This window comes from Python bivittatus, unplaced genomic scaffold (assembly GCF_059951505.1).
Source record: "Python bivittatus isolate LINGU-HERP-01145 unplaced genomic scaffold, Pbiv_v1 ctg000200_np1212, whole genome shotgun sequence".
NCBI lineage: Eukaryota > Metazoa > Chordata > Lepidosauria > Squamata > Pythonidae > Python > Python bivittatus.
Window position 1 is genome coordinate 21,643,377 of NW_028277040.1, and position 26,497 is coordinate 21,669,873.

The window sequence follows — 26,497 nt, forward strand, 5'->3', positions numbered from 1 at the left end:
AACAGTCAAGCTTACAGCTTTGTTTTTCCCTGGCGGTTTAATTTTCCTCCCCATATAATAAGAAAGCACTGGCATTTTGTTCCGTGTCCCTGGAATGTCTAGACTTGTTTCTCACTGTTTCTGTTTGAAGGAGCTAAACGCAAACCCGGCTGCCTTCACCGTCGCCTTTGAGATGGGTAGAGCGGAGAAAATCCACTGCCAGAAAGAAGTAAATACAACTAACAAGACTATTGAGCGGGCCGACGGATTAGCAAGAGGTCCGGAGGTGAGGTCCGACAGAGCTGGCTAATGAAGCAGCCTGTCTTTGTTAGACACAAGCGATCTGACAATAACAGAGGCACTTAGCAAAGAACCTGATGAGCTGAAAAAAAGGGTATCATTATCATTCATTCATTTTTTTCATAAAGGAAACATGGTTGTGACCTTTACATTTTGCTTTGCTGCCGCTTATATTAACTGCAAGATTACTTACTAACTAACATAGCCAAGAATGTTTGAAAGGAGAACAGTGGCAAACCTTTGGTGTTGGCATTAACCTTCTTCTTCTGCTTCTTCTTCTGCTTCTTCTGCTTCTGCTTCTGCTTCTGCTTCTGCTTCTGCTTCTGCTTCTGCTTCTGCTTCTTCTTCTTCTTCTTCTTCTTCTTCTTCTTCTTCTTCTTCTTCTTCTTCTTCTTCCTCTTCCTCTTCCTCTTCTTCCTCCTCCTCCTCCTCCTCCTCTTCCACTTCCTCTTCCTCTTCCTCTTCCTCTTCCTCTTCCTCTTCCTCCTCCTTTCTTATGGATCTTCCAGCAACAGTTGAACATTTCATAGGGTGATAACCACCGGCAGCTAGATTAGGGAAAGCACAATATGATTCATGCAAGTAACTTAAGTTGCATGAAAATTCTCTAATTACTTTCTCAAGGATGTGCCATGCATATATTAAGCCAAAGGATACAAAATGATAGCTTCCAAAAACCAATAATAAAACAAATTGTAAAAAGAAGGAGGCAGATGCCAACATCGAATTTAGTCAAATTCTACAATGTTAAAACCCTGCTCCAATTCCATTTTTAATCTTAAAGAAGAGATAGAATTATTTAAATCACTCATATTTTGATTTGATCCCCCACCACCTAAATGGTACTCTAATCAGCTCAACCCTTGTACAAAACTCAAATACTGTGCACAAAATCATGACTGAGGCCACAAACGCTGTTTTGACTGGCAACAGTGCTCTGATAGCAAAACCAGCTTCTTATGAGGTAGAAGAAAGCTGGTGTTCATGTTTAGGTGACTTATGAGCAGGGTTCATATGCCCAGCAGAGAACCACCAGCACCCCAAAGTCCCAGCCCAGCAAAATTTGGGCAGTCTTAGGCCATAAAATGGTATTAAAATGGACTCAAGGATGCCCTTTCCAAGCAGACATGACCCTAAATTGGGCAACTTTCCTCACAGCCTCCCCATTTCCATGGCGATTCTTGGATGTTATGACAATGGAAGATTTAATGTAAGGATGTTTGCATTAGGTATGTCTGGCAGGTAAGTAAATAAATAAGCAAATATCAATATTCTCTGGCAATCCTTTCATTACTCCTAGCACGAAAACCATTAACCAAACCACACTGAATTGTATTGCATATATCTTCTCTCTTTTTATAATATGATCTTGTAATTTATGCTTTTCTTTATAAATAATTGCTTTATACTAAAATATGGTATCTTTTCCTTGATGGCATTATACACACACACACATGCACACACACATATAGATATATATATACTGTAGATATAATATAATGCATTAAAGTATATGTAGACCAAAAGATTTTGATCTTATGTGGTACCCTTTTATAAATTTTACTGGCAAAGATAACAAAATAAGGATAAAATTCCTCAGAACTATAGAATACTCTGCTCAAATGTTTAATCTATTAGTTTCATGTACTATTATTATATTTATTGACATTCTCTTTTTATTAGTTGTTTTATTGGGACTTTTAAAGTAAAGTTTAAAAAATATTTTTTTAAAAAAAGCTTTCTCATCTTCCAGCAAGAGCTATTTAAACTAGAAGAATTAGTAACTGAAGCAATACTAGAAATTGATCATGCTTATCAAGTACTAATCAATTATATTTTAGCCCAAGCAGAAACAATCACTAGATCCCATTTGGTGCTAAGTACTTCTTGGCTGCAGCCTGACTTCTAACTTTCTACCCTGTTGTGGTAATAATGGCATGCAAGTGATTATAAGAGTTGGTAGAGAGCTTCAACCTGCTGGATTGGGTGATTTCTATGTCCCAAACAACAAGGGGAGTTGTTAAGAAGCTTCCACATAAGTTAGGTATAGATAGCCTTCAGTTGAAGGGAGAAGCTCCATTCCAGCCTGGTAAAAGCACAGGAGAAGCCTCTTGGTTACTAAGTTACAGGCAAGACCTTCCAAGGACATAAACATCCCCATCTCACATGAACCTTAACAGTTTCTATTAAAACTTGTAAAATTATAAAGTATTGCCTAATGGTGGATGACCCTGGCAGGACAAGACAGCCAGTGTGGTGTAGGGGTTAAGACACCAGGCTAGAAAGTGGGAGTCTGTGAGCTCTAGTCCTGCCTTAAGCATAAAGCCACCTGGGTGACTTTGGGCCAGTCACTCTCTCTCAGCCCTAGGAAGGAGGCAAGGGCAAACCACTTCTAAAAATCCTCGCCAAGAAAAACACAGGGACTTGTCCGGGAAGTCGCCAGGAGTCAAAGACTGACACAAAGGCACCAAACAAACAAACAAATAAATAAATAGCCTAAGGGTAGAAACCATAAAAATAGTCAGGGATGACTGGGAGAAGGGTCAAAAAAGGTCAAGAGGACGGTCATACAATTGAAACCCCACCCCTTTTGTGTGCATCCGATGCATGTAAAAAATGGGCAGGACTTCAACTGCAATGGCCTCCCCCCTCCCCCAAGGTGCCCCTATGCTTTTTCAGCCAAATGGGAAGGATAGGTTATACTATATATGTGTGTGTGTGTACACATACAAATAACACCTCTGCAGTGAGATGGATGGTGACAAATTTGAAATATAAATAAATAAATAATCTATACTTTTGGTTTTTTAAAAAAAATCTGATGTTGAATGTACCGTAAAGGAAACATTAAATCTTGGGACACTGAATAATCTATAATTCTAATATTCCAAGTTTATCATTAGGTCCTGATGATCTGACCCCTTAAGTAAAGCACTGAGAAATTTGATCTATCACTAATCCTTATGTTAAAGAATTTCCTTGTCCTTCCCTTCCCATGCCCTGCCCCACTCAAGAAGAAAAAAAAAATCATTTTTCATCCGCTTCTTCTTTCAGTCTGACATCGGATTATGTCTTTCCAAATCCTGAAATGAGAACTTGGCTTTGCTTTTATTGAATTTGCTAACTTCTCCAAGGAAAATATAAACATGGCCCCTTGATCCCACCAGAGAGAGCAGGTTCCTGCTCAAGTGAGCCAATTCTCTCCTCCCTCCCTCTCCTTGCTGTTTTTATTCAGAAGGAAGCTAAGCCAGCTTCCATCACAGAGAGAACAATTCCTGCTCAACAGAGCGCCTCTCCCCTTCTCTCTCTCTCTTTTGTTTTGATCCAGAGGAAAAACAAGGATTTCTCTCTCTCTATCCCCTTTTCTTTATCCAAAAGAAACTAAGCCTGCTTCTCTGCACGCGGACAAGGACAGGTAACTCTTTTTCTTTCCCTCTCCTAATTGATTCAGAAACTAAATCACTTCTTGTTAAGCTGAAGCATCCACTTGTCTTCCTATTTCTCCAGGACATTGACTGCTGGAGCCCTAGGTTTCTGTGTTAGCCTTAAGACTGTTCATGGTTGAAGATCTCTTTGTTAACTTGTCATCCGTTAACCTCTTGCCTTATTTGTTTGGCGCGAGGCCTCATAGTCATTCTTCATCTTTCTTGCATTGAATTCATCGTAGGTTTAAGATCACTGCCTAGGATCTCTGTATTAGCCTGCAAATGGTTAACTGTTAATTATTGAATACCACATGATTATTTGATTGCCGTGTGTGCCATTTGCCTCAATTCTATTGATTGGTTACTAATCATAATTCTGTAGTTGGAATTCTGATATAAATAAGCCTGTTTAATAACCTGGAGTGTTCAGGTCCCAGCAGAAGTCATGCTGTGAGTAGCCCAATGTGTTATATCATTCATATTCCCCTCCTCAATGTTTATTTTTATATGTTCTTTTCTTTGTATTATTACAGTTTTTTTACCTTGGCTGTTTTGTTGATATTTATTTATTTACAATTTTGTATGCTGCCTATCCTATTCCTGGTTCCCTTGAATGGAATAGGCAAGAATGAGATTTTCAGCTATTTCCCCATCCCCTCTGTTCTGGAGGGTTGAGAGAACCTCTAGAACAGCACTACAAAATCTAGAACATTGCAGTAGGGGGTAGAAGGACAGGGACAATCAATGAAAATTGCTTCTCATTTTCTACTTATGTGAGTTTCCATTGGATTGAAGGCCCTTCCGTTTCAACCAATTGGAATCTAGTTGTAAGTAAGCCAACTTTTGTGTTCAGTTCATTGCAGTAAAGGAAGCCCATGCTATGACCAACAGCTTTAGAATGTAAGTGTGATGGAGGACTTGAGTAAGGAGGTCCAAGGTCATGGGGAGAAGAATCTCAAGCATCTCTTCAGCCCGCAGCCTGAGCATGTGAAAGCTAAGAGGATGAGACTGGCACCACCCTAAGGAATTTGTAGTGTTTAGTTGTAGATTTTGGGAGTTAGAGTTAGTCTGGTGAGATTCTGTCTAGCAGGTATAAGCTAATAAAGTAACTGAGCAATTCCAGAACTGTCCCATGGAGTTTCTTGGGCTGAACCTGACAGTAAGAGTGCTTCCAGAAGATATTTTTTATCACCCTGTCTTATTCACTAAAGTTTATGATGGTCCAGGCAACAATTTTCTTCTTTCATTATTTTTTCTTTCAAAAGAGTATCTATTAAGAAATACTTGAAATCTTCATGGGGCACAACTTGAAGACACCTTGGAACCTTCAGCTAGTTCAGAAACTTGTCACAAGGACTGTTGACAGATATAAACACACATGGCCATATTCTACCTATTTTAATATCCACTTTATGAGGCTCCCTTTTTCTTTCTAGGCCCAATTCAGGATGCTGCACAGCTGGGCTCTAAAATACTTTAAGAAAAGGAGGTTGAGGTTTTTGACTCAAAAATGCTATTTTCAGGTTAAATTCATCAAAAAGGAAAAGAACAAAATCATGTCACCGAAGACTATGATTTTGCCACCAAATGTCAATGGAATGATCTGGAGAGGAAAATCTATGGACTTTAAAAATGGCTCTAGGGGACATGAAGGTCAAGAACTGTGGGTTGTTCACCCTATCTTTAGAATTCTGTCCCCTGAGAAGCTCGATTCTTTATTAGAGTTTCTCCTTAATTTTAAAGTGCAGAATGCCTTCTCATTTTCATTCTGATTTAAATTTAAATTCGTATTTTTATGTAATTATTATTATTATTTATTGTAAACTAAGAGACTGATACAGATTTTCTTTTAATTCCACTGAATTCTTTAGCTAGGCTTAATATGTCAGAGTAGAAGGATCCAACAATGTGAGGCGTGAGCCGAGCTTCTTTCCAACAATTCTTGTTTGTGAATTCACCTGTGATCTTTACATATTAGTCAGTGAAGGTGTCCTGGGCTCAGTCAATACCACAGTACATTGAACAAGAGAAGGAACTCTATGGAGAAGTCCTTCTAACACCAGTTTGCATTTTCCTACATGTAGCCATTTGAAAAACAATAATAGCATGAACTAGTTTAAAATCTCTGGCTGAGAAGTCAAAAGGTATTGCATAAACAAATATATCTTCAGCTGAGATGTTTTCAAGAATGAGTTTTGAAAATTATACATTAAACAAAATATAATTTCCTGTGAATATTCCATTTAAAAAAATGCTACACTAATTAAATAAGAAAGAGATATAGGGAAAAAAATACCTGTAAAGAAGAGAAATAATTTCTAAGCAGGTGGAAACTGTGAACTGTAGCAATACAAACACATTTTATTCTTGCCAACCGTTTGGTATGTTTTCAAGTACCAATCCATGTTTACATTTCATCATGGCAGCAGCCTCGTTGTACCTGCAGTGGATCTATTCCTTGATCTTAGCTAATATTCAAGAACACAGATGTGCCAACATCAGGCTTACAGGACAGATGTTGTTGTTTTTTCCTGGAACAATGAGAGCTACCAACCAAAACTAGGAACAACAGGAGAAGGGGAAAGAGACAATTATCTACTGTGCTGCATGAATCATACGCCAGGATATATACAAATCTACATGCAAATTAGCATAGATCAGGATTTCTAACATATTGCTTTAAAATTGCCGGCAAAACTGAACAAAGATCTGATCAAAAGCATCCAATTAGTGCTCATGTTTTACAGATGAGGGACACTGAGGCTGAGATACAAGCAATTAATACAAAATGAGCCACAGCAGATAAAGTTTCCTTGCAATTTTATTCACTCTCATTAAAGTATTATTAGTCAGAAACCCTGGGAAATCTACTGTGAATCATATAGAGGCCTACCAGTAGATCTCAATTTGCCCACTGTCCATTCCTGTGATAGAAAATTAACAAGTTCACCAGTCTAAGGCTTTCCTTGACCTAACAGGATGAAAAACTAGAAAATAAGAAATACAGCCTTCTAAGTATGAATAGGACCCAAGACATTATCTCCTGCCTGTGATCTCTTAAACAGTACAACCTCTATTGCTGAAGTTGATACTGTATGGTTGGTGGTTAGTTTGTGTAATGAAATCACAGGTTGCTGTGGTTACTTTACCTACTGGCACTACAGACTCAGAACAATAGCCTTGATAAGGAGCCGTTTGCAGCAGGGGAGCAATTGGCCAGGGAGATAGTACTTAAAGCTTTACTGGTGCAGCTATAAACAGCCTAAATTAGTGTTTTTCAACCTTGGCAGCTTTAAGATGTGTGGACTTTAACTCCCAGAATTCCCCAGCCAGCCATGCTGGCTGGGGAAGTTTGAGAGTTGAAGTCCACACTGGTCTAGAAGACGTTGCTTGCATCTTGAATTCGGAAGAGCTTGGGTCATTGAAATGTAACAGTCTGTGGTTCACCTTAGCCATGGGCTAAGTTACTGGTTTGTTTTAACAAACCAGGGTTATAATTAAGGAGAATTTAGGGATGGGATGTAATGGAAAGTGAAATCATTCAGTGTAATAATGCAGGGGAATATGGCATCTAAGGATATGCTTGTTGTGGATAATTTGTGCTATGTCACAAAATCTGGATATAGCAAGTACACACTAGCACAGAGGTTGGTAAGATTGAAAATGGAGGATCTTCACATACAGGGGCTTATATCTTTACAAAACCAGGGCTGTATGAACGTCGGGGATAAGAGCAGCCTCTGTTTTCATTTGTACTAAATGGTGTCATGGAAGCATCAGCGTAATCAAGCCCTTAAGATTCTGTCTGTAAACAATTTCTGTAAACTGTTGTGCTATCTTACCCTTGAAAAATCAGTGCAATCACTGCACAAAACCTTTTATTGCTACATTCCTGCCTCCTGTGTTACAGCTGTGAGTGGTGATACATTGTCACAAGGATGAATCACTGAAACCAGTCATTTCTAAGTTAACCTTTATTATTTTAAGATTCCTCTTCCAGTGACCGAAGGTCTTGATCCAATCTCCTTGCTGACGGATGATGCAACAATTGCTAAATGGGACAATGAAGGATCGCCTAGTGATATCACATCTACACAAAAGACCACTATTCTTGCAAACTGTGAATACTGGCTTCTATTGATTGATCCCTGGTGCTTGGGGTCAAATGGATAAGAAGCCAGCTCAGATTTAAAAAATCATACATTTGAGTCAGAAGGGATAAGCACTCATCAGCAGCTATAGCTATGAAGAGGTGTAAAAACATACATGCCTAGAGTTGATGAATTCACACACACTAGTTTTATTCCAAATGCTAGATTGCTTTCTTTCTATTCTAGAAAACCAACAATTTGATCAAAATAGGTAAAAGTTGGGGGTTTCCTGTCTGTCCTATATCATCTTCCTACTACTTCTGCCTTTCTTAAACTACAGTCCTGAATATACTTACTTGAGATAAGCCACATTAAGGTTTGTAGAGCTTACTTTTGAGTAGACATGTATAGAATTGCACTGTGAGGGTTTTGAGAGTATGTTGATGTTATCAAAGAAGCTATTGGTGCTGGAGATTCCATTTTAACCTAAAATCTGAACGAATGACTCCATTTGGTGGAAATGAGTGCAGAGAAGGCTGAGCAAGATCACCTGCTGGCTTATCCCTTAAGTTCATGCAGCCATGGTTTTGCAAAGACCAGTCCTATTCTTGGCCCTTTCTTCAGTCTACATCAGCTGAAAAGAGGAAGATAAAGTTTTTTTAGTTGTAAATAACTTAATCTCAACATTAATTCTGCTTTGAGAGAGTTCTCTCATTTCTCCTAAATTGACAAAGATGGTTTAAATTTCCCCAAATGTATGATAGTAACCTAAGATTAATAGTTGAAAGAAAAACACTATACAGAGTTCTAGGAAAGCTATTGGGGAAAACACAGAGTGAATAGAGAGAAGTTTTTCTTGAATGAGTTCAATAATGATCGACACAACTTTTTAGGAGATGCTGGCACCAAGCCTACTGTGTCCCATTACAAGAGAAGCAGATAAGTGATTCATTTTTTGATTCAGCTGAGAACAAGTCAATGGAAAGGTAATGAAAAAATTTCTGCTACTCTGTAAACAGAAGTATGTTTCCATGATGTATTTAACATTTTTCTAGCCAATGGTTGAAATGGAATCTCTGTGCTATTCATTCTCAACAGTGTGAGTTCTAGACTTACTTCATTGAGTTCTCTAACAAGAAGCTGCATTCGATCAGGCAAGAAGAGCAGAGGTGGCTCTGCGTCCTCTCCTCTGCATCAGAACCAGGGATTTGGTGGGCTGGAAGTCAGAAGAGCAGCATGAGCTTCTGCAGAGATTGCACATGAATCTTTGAAGGCCCCGAGTTGCCTGCGTGTCAAGTGGATCTTGCAGTCAAGTGTAACTCTATTGATTAGTCAATTGACCATATCAAGAAACAATGGGCAACAGCCATAATGAAATAGAATAAAATAAGCTGAAAGGAAGTACGATGAGATTAAAATAGAGTAAGGTAAAATAGAAGAGTGAGATAAAGTAATGTAAGGTAAAACAGAATACAGAAGCATAAGATGAATACTAAATACAAAACAGATGCATTTAGATGAATGCATCGCCTTTACGTGCTATCCCAATGTGTTCTATAAAACAGTCCTAACTATGAACTTAGCAGTTCTAATGACTACATATGTGTTTGTGCCCTGAAGGAAATACAGGCCCAACCTATGGGTGATAATATATTCATTGTTACTAGTAGCTATCAATAACCTTAGCTCCCAAGAGTTTGTTCAATCTCTTTTTTTTTTAAGTTAGCTAATCAGCACTGTAATATCCTCTTTATAAAGAGGCATCCAGAACTAGAAACAGAGAGTATTCCAGCTGATTGTGCAAACTTCCTGTAATTCTGGAGTATGTGATGGATTAAGATGTACCAAAAGATTGACTCTGAGCTCCAAGTACATATTATCTGTGGAACAGCATTCCAGCCATCAGCTGTGATCAAGGACAACCTTTAATAGGGGTGAGCAGATACAAAGGCCTATCTTAGCAGGGGAGAAGGGTGGCTTAATCTTTCTGACAAATCCCTCTGTTTCCCTATATTTAAATGTCTCTACTTCTTTAAAACTTCATAGGTGAGAAATTGCTTGGAAAGCATTTGGAAATAGTTTAAGTATCTTGTTGTTTTTCTGCAGTCTGGATCACGCCTGCTAGAAATGGTTTCTTCTGTAGGGCTGCCAGATACAGACTTCAAACATTGGGAAGCCTTACTAGATGGTAGCAAAGAGATACCGAAAATTCTGTTTACTGCCTTCTAATGGTCATCTGGACATTGCTGGTGGCCCTATTCCTGTATCTAACTGGCTTGCTATTTATTACAAACTGTTTTGTGTGTAATGTATAATTGCTGAAAAAGAGAGTTAGGATGTCCTTTGGTTTTCAGAAAGATTAGACATATATCTTATGGAGAAAAATGACTAAACTAAATGTGTAGTATCAGAGAGCTCTATGTTCTAACTATAAGCAGCTATCAGAAGAAGAATAACTTTTGAACAAGAATAACTTCTTCCCAGCTGGCTCGGACAAGCAGTTGGTCCCATTTACAAAACTGAAGTCTTCCTTGAGAGACAGAATATATGACATGTAGTGCAAAGTTTCTTCATGTCACATTTTAGCACATTTAAGCCAGGATGGGAGAAAGTTAAATATAGGCTTAATTCTTGTTCAAAAATCATGGCAACTTTGAAAGGTTTCTTGGATTGCTAGACACCCTTACCATGGAGACTAAAAATCATTTAAATCAAATATTTGGGGGCATTAGTTTCCCTTTTCATATCTATGAATTGTGAGAAACAAATTGGAAATGATGGTAATGCTGGCTTTCTTAACTCTATTGCTGGTTGTAATGACTCTAAGTGACTTTGAAGGCTTTGGACAGCTGCACCAAGAAACACCATTTACCTGAACCCACAGTTCCAATCATCTTCTTTCCAAGTTGTTTTCACACTGCGTGCCCTTAATTTTCCCCAAAGTCCAAATCTTGTTTATGAGTTTGCCTGCCTGCTGGGTCCATCTTGTCTCAGTGACATCTTCCTATCAGCTGAACTCTTTCCTTTTGTATTATCGATCTGCTGTTAAGCACGGATTTGGAATGAAAAATACTATCTTTTATTTCTTGCTGTCTTGAGAGCATTTGTTATGTTACTGCCAATTTTAACATCGATCCTTGGATTATATTTATTTTCTATTTATTTAGAATTATTTTATATTGTAATTGATTTTAACTCCTTTGTAAACTGCTCAGAGTTATTTTTTAATGAGATGGGCAGTGACAAATTTGATATTTCAATAAATAGATAAAATAAATAAATTTGAGGTTTGGGGGTGGGAGTTATGGCCTGTTGAGATGTGTTACGTTTTGGTTGCAATTCTGCATGTAAATAAATGCTTGACATCCTTATGATTGGAGCTGTAGCAAATTCTTGAGGCTTTTCCATGTCTTAATGAAGTAGATAAATAAATAAATAATAAATAAATAAATAAAATAAATAAATGGGTAACTTGTTCACCTCCTTTTTCCATACTTTGTGCTTCTTGTATTGTTATTTGTTTTAAAATGTTTTTAACAATTTGTAAACTGCCCAGAGTCACTGGAAATCAGGTGGCATATAAATTTAATAAATTATTATTATGGTTGGTCGCACAGTCAGCCAGTTGTTTGGACTGGATTTGGCATTTTTATCCACCTATCGGGTCCTTCCCAAGGACCTGGGGTAAGCAGATGTGGTTGTTTGGTTTGATGGTGTGAAAGGTATCGTCGCAGGATGTAAGCGGTTCCAAGTAAAGCTGCCTTTTGCAATTGACTGATGGTGATTTTGTCAATGCTGGTGGTGTTCAAGTGGTGCTCCAGATGTTTTGGGATTGCAAAACATCTGGAGCATGGCGCCTATTACTATTGGTACTATCTTTGTTTTCTTTTGCCACAGTCATTCTATTTCTATTTGCAGGTCTTTGTATTTTGTGATTTTCTCCAGTTCTTTCTCTTCTATTCTACTGTCTTCAGGTACTGGAATGTCCACCATCCAGACTTTTTTGTCTTATCAAAAGTTGTTAAGTCTGGGATGTGGCATATAAATTTAATAAATTACCTATGATTATTATTTGCTATCTCAGTGATACAGTCCTTATATGTAATTGCTGCAACCTTTCACACAGTTGTCTTGCATGGGAAGCCTTCTTACACATACAAGTTCATGAAACTGAGTAGCATCTGACCTGTTACATGTTTATTAGAGTAGGATATAAAGAATTTGATCTCAAATTCCAGCTCAACATCCAGACCAGACTTGCCAGTCTCCATTATAAAAGTAGAAATCTAGGCCCTGGCCTCTCTGACCAATTTACTGTAATGGAAGTTGGTTTAGCAGATTGGATGTGGTTGACATGGGAAGGCCAGATTTGGAGCACTTTAAGTTGGCTTATTTTGAGCATGAATATTTCTGCATGTTTCTACATCTGTTCCAGTACAGAAGTGTTACCTTTTATTCAGCTTTTTAAAAACAGAAATAAAAATACTATCATTCATTCATTTGTATCCCTGAGTTTGAAATCCCCCCTTTCCATCCTGAACAGTGATTTGTAGATTTAGATGGGGGGGGACGGGGGAAGTCACTTATCTTCCTTTCAATCTGAACTTGCTTAGACCAAAGATACAACATCCAAAGATAATTATCCAAAACTGTAAGAAAAAAAATCTGAATGTTTGATTCACATTTAATGGGATGGATAGAAGATTGTGTACCTATTATACCTGATATTTAACTAATTCTCATCTGGTTTTAAATAGTTCAGTAAAAAGAATAAAAGTAACACTTTACACCTTTCTACATTCTTGATACTCATGTGTTGCTTAATTACTAAACCCTAAAACAAGGGTTATAATGAAGTCTTGGGAGATCTGCAAGTTTTGAAGTTCAGTGATGCGTACTTCCTATATTAATGGTGCTTGAATTATAGGTTTGCAACCTTACCATTTTCATTTCAGTCTGAACTCTCAAAGCAGCAAAATTATTTTAAAACTGAGTTGAAAACGCTTGAAGATGAATTACTGACATGCCTTTCAGCTGCCAAGAATTATTTCCTTGGGAATACTCTTCAGGCTGAGAGGATAGAAACAAGAAAACACACAGCAGCAGACATAAAAATTAAGGTTAAATTATCAATATGAAGAACGCCGGCCTCCAGCAACAAGAAAAAACACATCATTTTTCTTTATCATTAAACCTATTCTTTCTTGGTTGATTAATTAATATAATTTTGGTGTTATCTACCAGGATTTAATAAAAAACTGCTATTTGCCCAAGTTGTGCTATATTACGTACACGGTATATTGTATTGCCCTATATAATACGCACATTAGTTTGTGATCATGTCCACATAAATATGCTTTAGTGAGAACTATGTTAATATATTCAGAGAGTAACAGCTTTAAAATTAGGACAATATAAGCTGAGAGGGAGAGTTGCGGTTTTTTTCACATCACATCTTTGTGTTTTTAAAAAATATATCTTTTTCCTCTTTTCTTGCAAGCTACATACACAGAAGTTGCATGTTTACTATTCTTAGATCATAAATTTGGTATCCAACACACAATGTGAGACAACTTATATAGCTTAAGTATCTTGTCAGTATGGAGAGAAATAATTATATGCTGCAAACTGAAGCACTGCAAATAAGTGATGTCGCATCACTATTATTTGAAAATAATTTCTGGCATTCTTGATGTCCACTGGTGGACATTTAGTTGAAATATCTGAGTATTAAGATATTGCTTAGAAATTATTACTGTCTTGAAAAAGTTGATAATCACTGTTAATTATGTCTCATATTTTACATTAGCATTACACCTCTTACCATATATGAACATGCAGTATCAACAATGTATTTTAAGTGAGTCTAAGCAACAGTGAGTTACCTCTAGAAACAGAATGCCCCGTAGACAGCATTTTCATTTATAAGGGTCAATACGTTTTGGAATATAAATCAATTAACCTTCATTCTTACAGTGTATTATCTTCCATTTGCAGCTTAAAGGCTCTGGCAAAAGTTAAATGATTTGGCTGAGGAACAGAATAGAATAATTATCCAACCAAAGTAAATAGCACAGCTCTAATCATATACTTGCTTGTGCTTGAAAGATGTTGTGCTTCCTAAATGTTTGTCTCACTTATTTGCAGAGTCTGCTTGTTTTGCACTGCGCTCACTGGAAGACCTAGAGCAGAGCTGTCAGCGTATGATACAACGAGGACTTTTCTTTTTCAGACAGCTTGCCACAGACCCTGATGCTGATTTGAGCTGACAAGGAGTGACGGGCCCAAGGTCACCCAGCTGGCTTCCATGCCTAAAGGAGAACTAGAACCTGGGTCTCCCTGCTCCATTCCTCTACCCCATGCTGGCTTTTTATGCTTGAAGGAGAACGTGCTAACACCATCCTGGACATTGTTACATAGGTAACCAGTGTTTTGCATGACTTTGGGATTGTTTCTGGACCTATCTGACCATGGTCTCATCGGTCTGAGAGTTGAATCCATTTCTTTCCAGCTCTGCTCTGCTCTGGATTATTAGAGACTGTCTTTTCTTTGCTGTGTTGCTGTATTTCTGCAGCCCTTGTAGACAGCCCAGGTTCCCATTGGCAGAAATGTTTGCCTCACCCTCAAGCCAGCTGTTCCTTTCTCCCTCTCCTTTCCACCCTGACCAACATCTTGTTCTTGCTTAAAACTGACCTCCTTTCACTTCCACCTCCCCCAGGCCAGCCACAATAGCAACAGCTCCCACCCAGCTATTGGGAAGACCTGCTAGAGAAGGAAGATGGAGTATAGATTGAATTAAATACATATGTGGAGGAGTTTCCAACTTAAAAATTGGCAACGGGCTGTCATTTCACCTTTACAAGTCACTGGGGCTTTTTAATTCAAGAGAGGAATGGCAAGATGGCATCTAAGTAGCTTTTGGAGGATTTCAGTCCTTCCGTTTACAGTTTTATAACAACCTTCCTTCATACAGCTTGCTCGTAGAGTAACCACTCTGGTTTTATTGCAATGCACCAGACAATTACATGCAAATGCATGTACTGGAAAAAACATGGATAAGGGAACTGAATGATCTATTTCCTTTGTATGGAATGGTGGAGATTAGATAGCTGTCTGGATGACCATCTTTGCTTTCTTCTATTGCTTATGGAGAGAGAGGGAGGGAGAGAGAGAGAGAGAGAGAGAGAGAGAAACTGCCTGCCTGCCTGCCTGCCTGCCTGCCTGCCTGCCTGCCTGCCTGCCTGCCTGCCTGCCTGCCTCCTAATAGTGTTTTGGTGTTCTCTGCAAGCAGATTCAAATAAGTAGACATGACAATGCTTGGCAGATATCAAGGTTGACAGAGGTCAACAAATGGTGAAAATGGTTGCAAAGTGATTTCTGACTGCTTTCCGAAGAATTAAGAAGTGGAACCAGAAGTGGTGATGTAGAAGTGCCTGTAATGTGGTTTGTTATTGAAATAGTTGGTGAGAATTGGCGGAAAATTCTTTTTTTCTATCTGCAGAATGGACACCAATATAGCAGCTGTAGGGACATGCCTAAACTACATATGTACAAGTTTTTTATAATGTGTGGACGTGGGTGTATTTTATGAACTGTGTACCAATCACTCAGGCAAAAGCCATCTCTGGCTCCTTTCCCTACAGTGTTGTTTTCAAAAGATTTTTCTCCTCTAAGAAATTACTTTTCTGATACAATTGCTTGTTGCCTCATTATCAGATTTGATTCTATACTTAACAGTTACATTTTGTAAAAGTGAGGGGCTTGCTTAAAACATATTTGAAATTGCCAAATTCCACAGCAGAAGAAAAAAGGATGCCCCCTTACACCAATCATCCTCAGCTTGAAGACCTCAAGATTTGTTAATCTAGACCTTTCCATCACCCTGTCCTCACCCAACTCCATAATTTGCCTTTGTTAGAAAACTGTAGCTTCCTTTGTATCCTTTAAGTGAGCTTGCATTCTTGTATGCAGAAGAGATACTCTTTGGTTTCCGGCTTAGAAGAACAGTAAGATTCAACTCAGTCAGGACTCTCTGTCCATGGGATATTGCAGAGGGCAGTGGAGGACATCTTTCTTGTCCTTTGCCTCAGGCAGCAAAATGTCTTGAGCTGGCTTTGCTTTGCTGAGATTCATTAAACCTCTTGTAGGTTGCACAAGCAAACATCAGTGTACGAAGGTTGAATGAAAACTAATCCCTCCAATGTTATCACTCACCAACAGATGGCAGTACTGACACACTAGAAGCTCTGACATTTTCTTTATCATCTATTCTTTCACTTCAGTTGGTAGGATGTTGCTGTGAGAAAAAGTTGTGTGGCTATTCTTGACAGTGAATGCAATGAGTAATTGTCAGTGCATTTTAAACAATGTGTCCTGGTTGAATTTTTGACTGCGGAAGGAATCTCTCCAATTGAAATTCAACACCAAATGCAGGTTGCTAATGTAATGATGATTTTGAGGTGAATATTGTGCATCGCTGAGCCAAAAAATGTAAAGATGGTGAACTGGGAAGGGCTGATTTGTGTGATCAAGAATGAAGTGGATGACCTGTGACAGCAACTGATGAGTTTCACATGAGAAAGACTGATGAACTGATTAAGGCCTATCAACAGATTCCTCAAAGGGAAACTGCTGTCAGTCTTGACATTTCATAGGAACATGTGGGTCGCAGTATTGATATTCTTCAATATCAGAAGGTTTGTGCCAGATGGATTCCTTGCATGTTGAAGGCAAAGATGAAAGCTTCAAAAATTGAAAATTGCTAGAGGTTGTTGTCATGCTACAAGAATGAAAGTAAGGATTTTCTTCATAACATTATAACAGTTGACAAAACATGGGCTTGTCAATATAATCCAGAAACAAAGCATCAGTCCATGGAATATCATTATAAAGCTTCTTCTGTGGAGAAAAAAATTCAAAATCCAGAAAAACATGTGGTTACAGTTTTGGGGATGTAGATGGCATTATTCACATGGATTTCCTTGAATGTGGCACCATTATCAACTCAGAGTCCTACATTTCAACACTCAAAAATTTCAAACAAAGATTAAACAAAGTTGGGAAGCCCAAGAAGGAAATTTTGCTGCAAATGACAATGCTGTCATCCTCACACCTCGTGAGCCACTAAGAGCCAATTGCAAAATTGGGTATCACCATCTTACCCCATCTGCCATACAATCCAGACTTGGTGCCAGGTGACTTCCACCTTTGGAAGAATTGAAGGGCTACCTTAGTGAGCATATATCTGACTAAAGGGAGAGGTGGAAAGGACTGTCAGGACCTGGTTGAGGAGACCAAGTGTGGAGTCCTTTTGTGATGGCTTTAAGAAGCTTGGCCATTGTTGGCAGAAATAATTAGCAAATGGTGGTAGCTATGTGGAAAAATAAATACAAGTAATAAAAGAGTTCATTAATAAAAATTCATTTATTAAAATATCCCTATTAAACTAAAGTTATGGAGGTGGAAGCATTACTTTTCAGTCAAACCTGTAGTAGAAATCAACAAGGTGCAGAAGCATTATTGCCCAGTAGTAGAAAAAGTGTCCCTTTAGAGATGAGCTCAAATACATAAATGAAGTGTATCAGATCTCAGTCAAGGTTACTATTTAGGAAGAAATCAATCATATGCTGTTGGTTTGGGACAGAATCACTGTGGTCTTACATCCTTGACTGTCTCCCCTCCCAATTGTATTTCTGAAACTTGGACAAACTAGAACTTCTCTGGACCTGGGTTACCCAGTTGAAAGCCAGAGTGCTATAGCAGGAGGCCTAGATTCAAGTCACTACTTAGCCATAAATCTCCAAGGAGGTTATTGGAAAAGGATCACATGAGAATTGAGTACTAGGAAGAACAAAAGGGATGGCCAGGCCACCAGAAATGGTGCTTTGGGCTTTTTAAGAAGACTGATAATAAATGTAAACAATGGGACATAACTCAAATAAATAAAATATATATTTTTCTCTTGAGCATAATAGTACTATTTTTAATGGTGTTTTGTAACAATGTTTGTGATATCTCAGAAACATTCATCTGAAATTATATGGGCAATTGAACCTAACTTTTGATTGCAATGTGATTATGATCCTTCTAGGTTTGCCTGTAAAGATAGAAGCTGATTAGGGTTTAGGACTTGCCAGGGATTCTCATGTATGATCTTAAGAGACACAGAAGGAGAGGAAGAAATGCTGGTACTGTATTCCCATTTTTGGGAAACCAGATAATGTGGATCTACGTGGAAATTTATGTTGGCATCACATTAAAAAGTGCTGTAAGTTTTCACATTAGCTGGCAATGCTTCTACAATCTGCTGAAGTCTTCTCATTTACCCAACTCAGTCCTGTCAAGTCACCGCTGCTCTTGGTTCATTCATCACTTTTCAGTCCCATCAGTCTTTTTTAGGAATCTGCACTTTTTCAAACATTGAAACTAGAAACTACTAACATAGTAATGGGCAGAGAGAGAGGTAAAATAATCAGATTAATAAAATTAAATACATAAATCTCTATGGGAAGAAGACATCCTCATCAGGTTTTTTAATAGATCCCTAATTGTATTAGTTTAGAAAATTGAGATGGGGAGGCACACAATTCAGATTAAGCCAAAACCGAAGAATAGATGTTCCAGCAGCATTTGATCATAATTCTAAAACTAGGTTTAGCGTGTTGTAAATGCGTTATTCTGATAGTCTCCCATGCCACTAAGAGAGTTTGGAAACGTTTCCATTCAGTTTTAGTTCACTATGAAGTCCTATGTTATCTGAATTGGGGATTATGATTTAAAGCTAACTATGGTTAATTGGAAAGTTAATTATGGGAATTTCTGAATTATAGTAAGTTTCTATTTTTGTACTATTTATAGTATGTCACACCTTACATACAGTATAAAAAGGGAGTCTGTAAATTAGCTAACATAATAAAGGCTTGATTCTTTGGACCTCCATTCAATGGACCTTGTATGCAACAGACAAAATTTTATTTTGGATTTCACCCCAAACAATGGACAAAATCCATTGTTTCTGAAACAGCCTGGACAATTGATGTAATTTACATCATTGCATAATTATGTAATTGGGCGAATAAGATAAATTGACACAAATGACATTAACATGTCAATTATGTAATTAGGCAAATGATACAAATTACATCAGTTATGTACATTCAGATTTAACAGACACCCCTTTCTCCCAAATGGCCCATTAAATCAAGGTTTTACTGTATTATCATCATTAGTATTACTTTATATTCCCAGATAATTGAACTGTAGCAGTGGTAGCATTCTACTGTTGGGATTATATAGCATCCTGTAACAATGGCCCATGAAAAGTAGTTAAGGAGCTATTTTTGTAGATTTGTGGCCACGTATATGCAGATATATCTCACCACTCAAAGGCTTACCAAATCAGGTTAAAGCACAACAATCAATGCTGAGTGCCCGTTGCAAATACGTCTTGTTGGAAGTTTGGCAAATAAAGCTTCTAGTCGCTTGGTGGTTCTAAATGGCTCTAAACTCAAGTGCAATGTGCTGAAACAAATATGGACCTGCTCTCAAAGAAAGAGAGAGAGAGAGAGCGCATTGCTAATATTTACTATATTATCTATCTTGCAAATATATGTGTCTCTGCTGGGAGAAGTGGGAAAACACTACTTAAAACAAGAAAGATGAGGCTGCCTCATCTGTGGGCTTGGGATGAGACAAAAACAACGTTATGAGGACATGTCATAGAAGAATGTTTACTGGGTCATTTTTGGCTGCAGTTGGAGAGACATGAGAACGAGCCCATAAAGAGATATGAGAAGCTCAAGGACATACCCTTCCATGTGTTTGTGTATTCTTCCAGTTTCTCCTTTCCCCCCACTCCCCTGCTTTCTCAGATGCATTTAGTCATGATAATAAGATAGACATCTGGATGGATGGATGGATGGATGGATGGATGGATGGATGGATGGATGGATAGATAATTCCATTTGTCTGCCTCAAATGAAATGTCTGCATCCACAGAATCTTTTTATAGGCAGATTAAAACTAGAAAAAAGAGTTATTTGAAAACTTTTAACCCATTCAGATATTCAGTGTTTGCAGTTCATGAAAAACGTGTACCAGTACTTGGTTTTTCATGTCAGTCCTTCTCTCCCTCTCTCATCAAATGTTCATAACCGAATCCTGGGAAATGGCATTTCCCTCCCCTATCCCACGTTCTTGCATGCTTTCCCCTCTTTGCCAAGTCCCAGATGGGAGTCACCATTTTAGAGCTGGAGATGAAACAAAAACACCAATGATGCTGAATGGTCTAATCTTTCTGGAAAGAAAAAAAATCCTTGTAAAACACTTCCTGTAGATGTTTCTCTAACTCTGGTGTTTGGAATCTAAACATCACTTCAGGACTCAATGGAAACTTGCACCGTGGGCTCTCTCGCATATGGATACCATGAATCTCTCTAGGATTTATATTTTTATCCAGATATAGTAGACCTGGGTCTCCATATAAAGACAGATAATAACCAGATTTTTTTCTTGTACATATGGAGATGGTATTTCTTATCAACTACACTTGTTCTCACACTGGGATCAGTGTTCCCGTTCATACTTGCATGCTGTTTTTCCTTCTTCCTATGCAGAAGGACCTCTGGGCCTGTGATTCTTGAAACGACACAAATATATCTTCCCTCTGTCCATGCTGAGAACGTCCTGGGCACCAGTTTATTGTCTCAAAGATCTGCTTCTTCTGCTTTACTCTCTTTCTACTTAGCTCTGGCAAACCCCACTGTCTGAATAAGATTCAGATACTGGGATTTATATTTACATAAATGTCCACATTACTAAATTATGTCTAACCTGCATCTCATTCATTTCAGTAGGACTATTTTAAGAACAGTGCTATTCAAAGCTAATCATTGACCCTGTTCTATGGTGGTGATGGAGGAGAAAAAGCAATATGTTTCCACCACTGCATTTTCTCAGTATTTTCCAGCAAAGATGTAACTCTTTCAGCTGCAGTTTAGCTGTCTGAGTAGCAAGCCCCCCCCCCCACTTTCTGAACAACACTAATATGTAGGCAGTTGATACTATTTATTTCACACAGACAGCAAATAAACAAACAAGAAAATACAAACAAAGCCTTCATTACAAATATTCTCTAATATTCACCACTTCCCACACACTAGCCCCAGCCTGTATCTGATAGCCCTACTCGCTATGATGCAAAATTTGGGGAATATTGCGATCTGTATCTGACAAGGGGATGCAGAGTGGCTTTCAGCTGCAAAAGTTTGGGGTGCATTGCAGGAAGGGGTCATCAAGCATCAGGAGGAGAGTTTGGGCAGCAGAGTCTTGGTCTTCGCTGTTTGTCGACCATAGGTGTGACTAGCCAGGCACAAGTGCTTGGAATATGATGTCTTTCACTGAACAGAGCAGTAAAACTATGTTCTGATTCTGGTCCAGCAAAGGCCAAATGATGGGTCAAGTCACAGTTTCCAGCAAAGGAGCAAATCAATCAGATCATGGCTTATTGAAAAGCCCTGGTTCCTTTTTCCTCACAATTCACTGATATTTTTGAACCCACAACATGGTGTTTCCTTACAATAGTCATGCAAATAGTAGCACACTAGCCTCCTCCATGACCGGATGGGGTATGCTCTCTCTTTAGCTTTATAGAGCTTTTCCAAATAATTCAGAGCGTCTTTGGTTCTGGCTCAGGAGGAGATGTAATAGAATTCTTGGTAATTTGCTAGGATACCTTTGTGAGACACATTGAGGGCAAAATGGGTCAACCTTGTTTTGGCTAAGATTCCGTAGTATTGGCAGTTCAATCTGTAAAAATGTCTGAGCGTGTAAATCCAACTCCTGCAGGCATTTTACCAAGGAGTTGATATGAATGTTGAACAAAAAAGGGGCACGGATACATCCTTGCCACACACCCTTTGCAGTTGTCATTGGATTCTACAGTTGCTTGACACAATTCCATCTAATTCTAAAACTGATTTTTTTACTACACAATGTACATTAAGAGCAACAGATACTTGTCACGGGTAATGTTTTAAAGCTTATTCCAAGCTTATTTCCAGAAGGGCTCTGGAAACTGAATCAAAGGCTGCTCTAAAATCAACAAAAACTATGCACGGTTGTGAGTTGGTGCTGTGTGTATATCCATCTGCAAAATGCTGTAGAGTCAGGCAACAATCTGTTGTGGATTTCCCTTCCTTAAGCTTCTTGTGCATCATCTAAGATGTTCTCCTGTTCCATCCAATCATGATAGAGTGATTGATTACAAATCGGTGTCGACTCTTAGCAACCACATAATTTCCTCCATGATGATCTGCCCCTAACCTGGTTCTTCAGCTGTTCCAGCAGTACGCTCATCGCTACTGTAACTGAGTAATGCACAGTTTGTATAGTAAACTGCCATGAGTCATTCTAGATTCAGTGGTCTATGAGCAGAATTCATAAATAAATGCTTTTTTCAACAAAGTGTATTTTTACACTTAGCCTAAGTTTGTTTGTTTTTTTATGCACACTTTATTTGAACTTTTAGTTGTAGCACACCGATAGGACCCTTCCAATATTTTATTTGTTTAGATTTATATCCTCCTTGCTTAGGAACTCAAGATGCTATACATGCCACTCTCTCCCTCTTTCCTCCAACAACCACCCTGTGAGGTAGGTTGGGCTGACCCAAAGTCCCTCAGGTGGACTTGAACCTGGGTCTCACTAGCACCATGTCAGTGCTTTAACCACTACATCACACTGGCAGTCATGTTATTATAGTATATTTTGATCATTTTCCCCTAGAGCAGCCTTTCTCAACCTTTTGACCCTAGAGGAGCCCTTGAAATGTTTTTCAGGCCTTGGGGAACCCCTACACATTCAGGCTCAAATATAGGCCAGAAGTTACAAACTTATTATATTCGTTTCATGTGTAGGCCTGTATGCATTAACATTAATATATGCATTCTTAAACTAAAAATAAAGAATGGAACTTATCTCTTTAATGTGAAACCTGTGCTTGTTTTTTGCTGCACAAATACTCAGTTCTAGGCCAAACTTGAATTTTGCAGATCAGCTGTGGGAAATTTTTGGCTTTTGCGGGTTGCCTTTTTGGGGGCTATTTTGGGCTACTTTTAAGGCTGTGTACATTTTTTGAGCGATATATCAAACTGTCATGAACGATAACTGCAGAATGCATTGCAGGGACACAGATGATGCTGGCACCCTGAGTCGGGCCCGCCAGCCTCCTCCCCTCTCCCTCCACCACCAGTACCTTGTTCCCCCAAACCAGCTTCTCCTTTCTTGCCCCCCTTTCCACCTTCTCTCCCAAGAACCCCTTTGCAAAACTAAAGGGGAGCTGATCCCAAAGCCTTCACCACCACCACCTCTTTTTCCTCCTCCCCCTCCCCTCCCTTTGTGGGTGGCTCCTGATGCCACTGGTGCCCTGATCTCGTGCCCATCCTGAGACAGAGCCCCCTGGGCCACTGCACCTGCAGAAAGGCAGGTGGACACCTGCATGCCAGCAAGGTGAGCCCTGGCATGGAGGCCCCGGCAGCATCTCTCTCTCACACACACTGCCTCACCACCCGCTGCTCCTCACTCCTCTTTTCAGCTCACTCCTCACCTCCCCACTTGCATGTGCGTGCGTAATCCCCACCCCCACCCCAGGTCTGCACGCGGTCTGGCGGGCCAACTCAGTGTTGGAGGTTGGATGGTTTTTCTTTGGTCTCTGCTTTTTTAAAATAAATCTTAATCTCCCAGGGAACCCCTAGTGACCCCTTATAGAACCCTAGGGTTCCATGGAACTCTGGTTGATAAACCCTGCCCTACAGAATACCATTTGCAATTTATTTCATGCTTTATGGGTGCTCCTTCCTGTCCCCAAGCCCTCAGAAATGGTTTGAAACCAACCTGTGTTTGCCTCAGCAAAGCTGGCTTTGAAATGCTAAGAAAATGGTATTTTCTGTAGAGCTGTAGAGTTTTGTTTATAAGCAGACTTCAGAGAAGTTTCTTTTGTTCCAGACATAAATCATTTCCACTGCTCGTTAGAGACAGTGGCAAGAGATCAGAAGGTCACAGAGCTGATCTGGAGGTGGCACAAATGCCATGTGTGGAAGTGCCCATCATTTTACATAATTTGTCCCAAATCCCCAACCTAGGCTTAGCATTGTACATTTGGACCTTCTGTTCCATAAGAATGGACTTTAATGGATGGCACATAACATGTGAGATGAGTAAATCAGAATATTGTGGTCAATAGACAAAGCATTCCATGTGAGCAGAGTTGTTCTTTCCATAATATACTTTGGATCCCAGAAAGCAATTCTGAGCCTTCTGGCATAAGAGCTTATACTCAATATTTAGGCCCTGCCCTTTTAAAAATGCTCAATAACAATAAAAAAATGAAGTTAAGAAGATGGCATTGTTGAAATTGTCATGTCAGTGTGCGCTGCCTAATTGTAAGCAAGGGGTTGAGCCCTCTGACATCTAAAATTAGGAGTTGAAGGTTTTCTTGAAAATGTTACATAACAAGAGTAGATACAATCTGCTGTCTACTGAACACAGTTGGGCAACTCCAGCAGATTTTAGTGTGTCTGTGTTGTGCCTAAAATGTATGTACTGTATTGTGCTTCTGTAATAAGACTGATGCTTCAGAATAGAAAGAGGCGTTGATGAGAAATCGTGGGGAGGCTGAGAAAGGAATGGAAGGGAGTGTAGGGATCAACAATCAGTTGCCAAATCTGTTGGCAACTGAACTCTTAAAGGGCAACTCAGCCAAAGCGGCAAGAAACCTGGGGAGACACTTTCAAGGCATCAGGGAGACTCCACCTTCATGAATTCCCTCTAAACATGGCTGGGAAATTCTTACAGTTTCCAAGATTGTGTATAGTATGCCTTACTGAAATCTGTGGTGTTCTTGTTTCCATGACCTTGCCCAGCCACATAGGGTTTGACAGCGGGTTTGTTTCATTTTGCAACTTAATTTCTATTCCAGATTCCCTACGTCTTTGGACTTGGATCATTCACTTTAGGAAGCCAGATTGGCCTTTCCTTATTCATTCGGGGAAACATCCCAAAATGTCTTTGGAGCAGAACAGGAAGCGAAGCTGTAGCTGCAACGGCGGTAGGGAAGGTAGGATCCAAAGAAAGCCACTAGATTTTACATCAAGTAAGCCCCAATCCTTTTATTACAGCAATCTCATGAGAGATTGTGGGTGCTGGGGTTAATGATTTTAATGTGTGGAATGCACAGATGATGCCTTCTCTGGTGAGGACTTCCAAAATAGGAGAGGGGAGCACATAACTTCACCTCCAGGTCCTGCAGTTCTGTAGCCCTACCTGCAATTTTAATTTACGGCCACTGCTTTGTACAGCAGAGGGGTTCCCTGAAATCCTTCCTGAAACACTTGCTCTCTGATTTATCAATTCATTGTTTTTTTAAAAAAAGGCCTTCAGCAAACAAAAGGAAGTATTGTTACTCTTCGTAATCAGATGAATAGATACAAACAGGGAAGAGTGCTATCATTATGCGGTACATTGTGCTAAACAGATCTGTGTGTGATTTCCTTCTCCCCTTCAAAATCGTGCAACATCAAACTGCTTCCTTTGACTCCTATCAATAAAATATTTCAGATCAATAGCTCACTAGGATGCCTATTTTTCTCTCCCATCTAGAATATTCATCATTTTGCCAAGGGGCTTATCACGTTAAAGACATTACTAAGAAGTACAGTGAAGGGAGTCCCAAGCCTACCAGGTTTTACGAATGCCTCTACCCCTAACACGCTACTAAAATAGCCAATGAGTCACCAAACCTCTGCTGCAGTGCATAATTTTGTCCAGGCAAGTAAATAATCACTTGGACAGATCAGCCATAAAAAATAGGTAATTAAAAATGTTATTCCAACACTAAATAGCACCACTGAGCTACCGCAGATTATTAAATGGGCTGACAAGAACCGGAATACTTCATTCATAATGTTGCAAATTCCGGTTGGACAAATACCTTTGCAAAATACTTTTCTGTCTAAATCAGTGTTTCTCAACCTTGACCACTTGAAGATGTGTGGACTTCAACTCCCAGAATTCTCCATGCTGGCTGGGGAATTCTGGGAGTTGAAGTCCACACATCTTCAGGTTGCTAAGATTGACAAACACTGGTCTAAATGCATACATAGTTTTACTGTGGTGATAATACAGCCAGGTTGTGATACAGAATTAATCATTGTCATTGGCCTGAGTTCTCTGTTTTTGGACAACAATGATTTGCAAAAGGAGGGGGGATCAAGATTTGATTTGATTTCTTTGAATTAGCTGTGAAAATCTTGTTTATAGTATCTAATCATAAAAACAATGTGAAAATGCAAATCTTCCGAAGGTCAACTCTCCAGGCTCCCCGTTTTTGAGAAATTAATTCGAAGAAACATTCTCATCCCTCCAGCATTTAAGAACATACAAGTCAACTCTGCCACTTAAGTCCTCCTAGTTATCACCAGTTCAGCTGCATTTAATTCAGAATGTTCACCTGGGAGAACTGACTGAAGTTTTTGTTACGATATGACCAACTGGGGATTTATTACTGTTGTTGTTATTATTTTATTACTGAAAGCATTTGAAGGTGGAAAATGAATGATTTGGTGTGCTTTGTCCTTTCTTGGTTAAAGCTTGCTTAAAAGAACTGCTGCCTGTACGAAGAAGTGTGACAGAGAGACTGCCAGACAA

General features: G+C 39.0%; 1 long non-coding RNA gene across 1 annotated transcript; it reads left to right on the plus strand.

The window, feature by feature from the left end:
- The first annotated feature begins 243 nt into the window (after positions 1-243).
- On the plus strand, positions 244-25,822 carry LOC148216553 (uncharacterized). Its single transcript, XR_015795239.1, has 3 exons — positions 244-373; positions 13,943-14,215; positions 24,771-25,822. It is a non-coding gene; the product is annotated as an uncharacterized LOC148216553 (long non-coding RNA).
- The last annotated feature ends 675 nt before the right edge of the window (positions 25,823-26,497 follow it).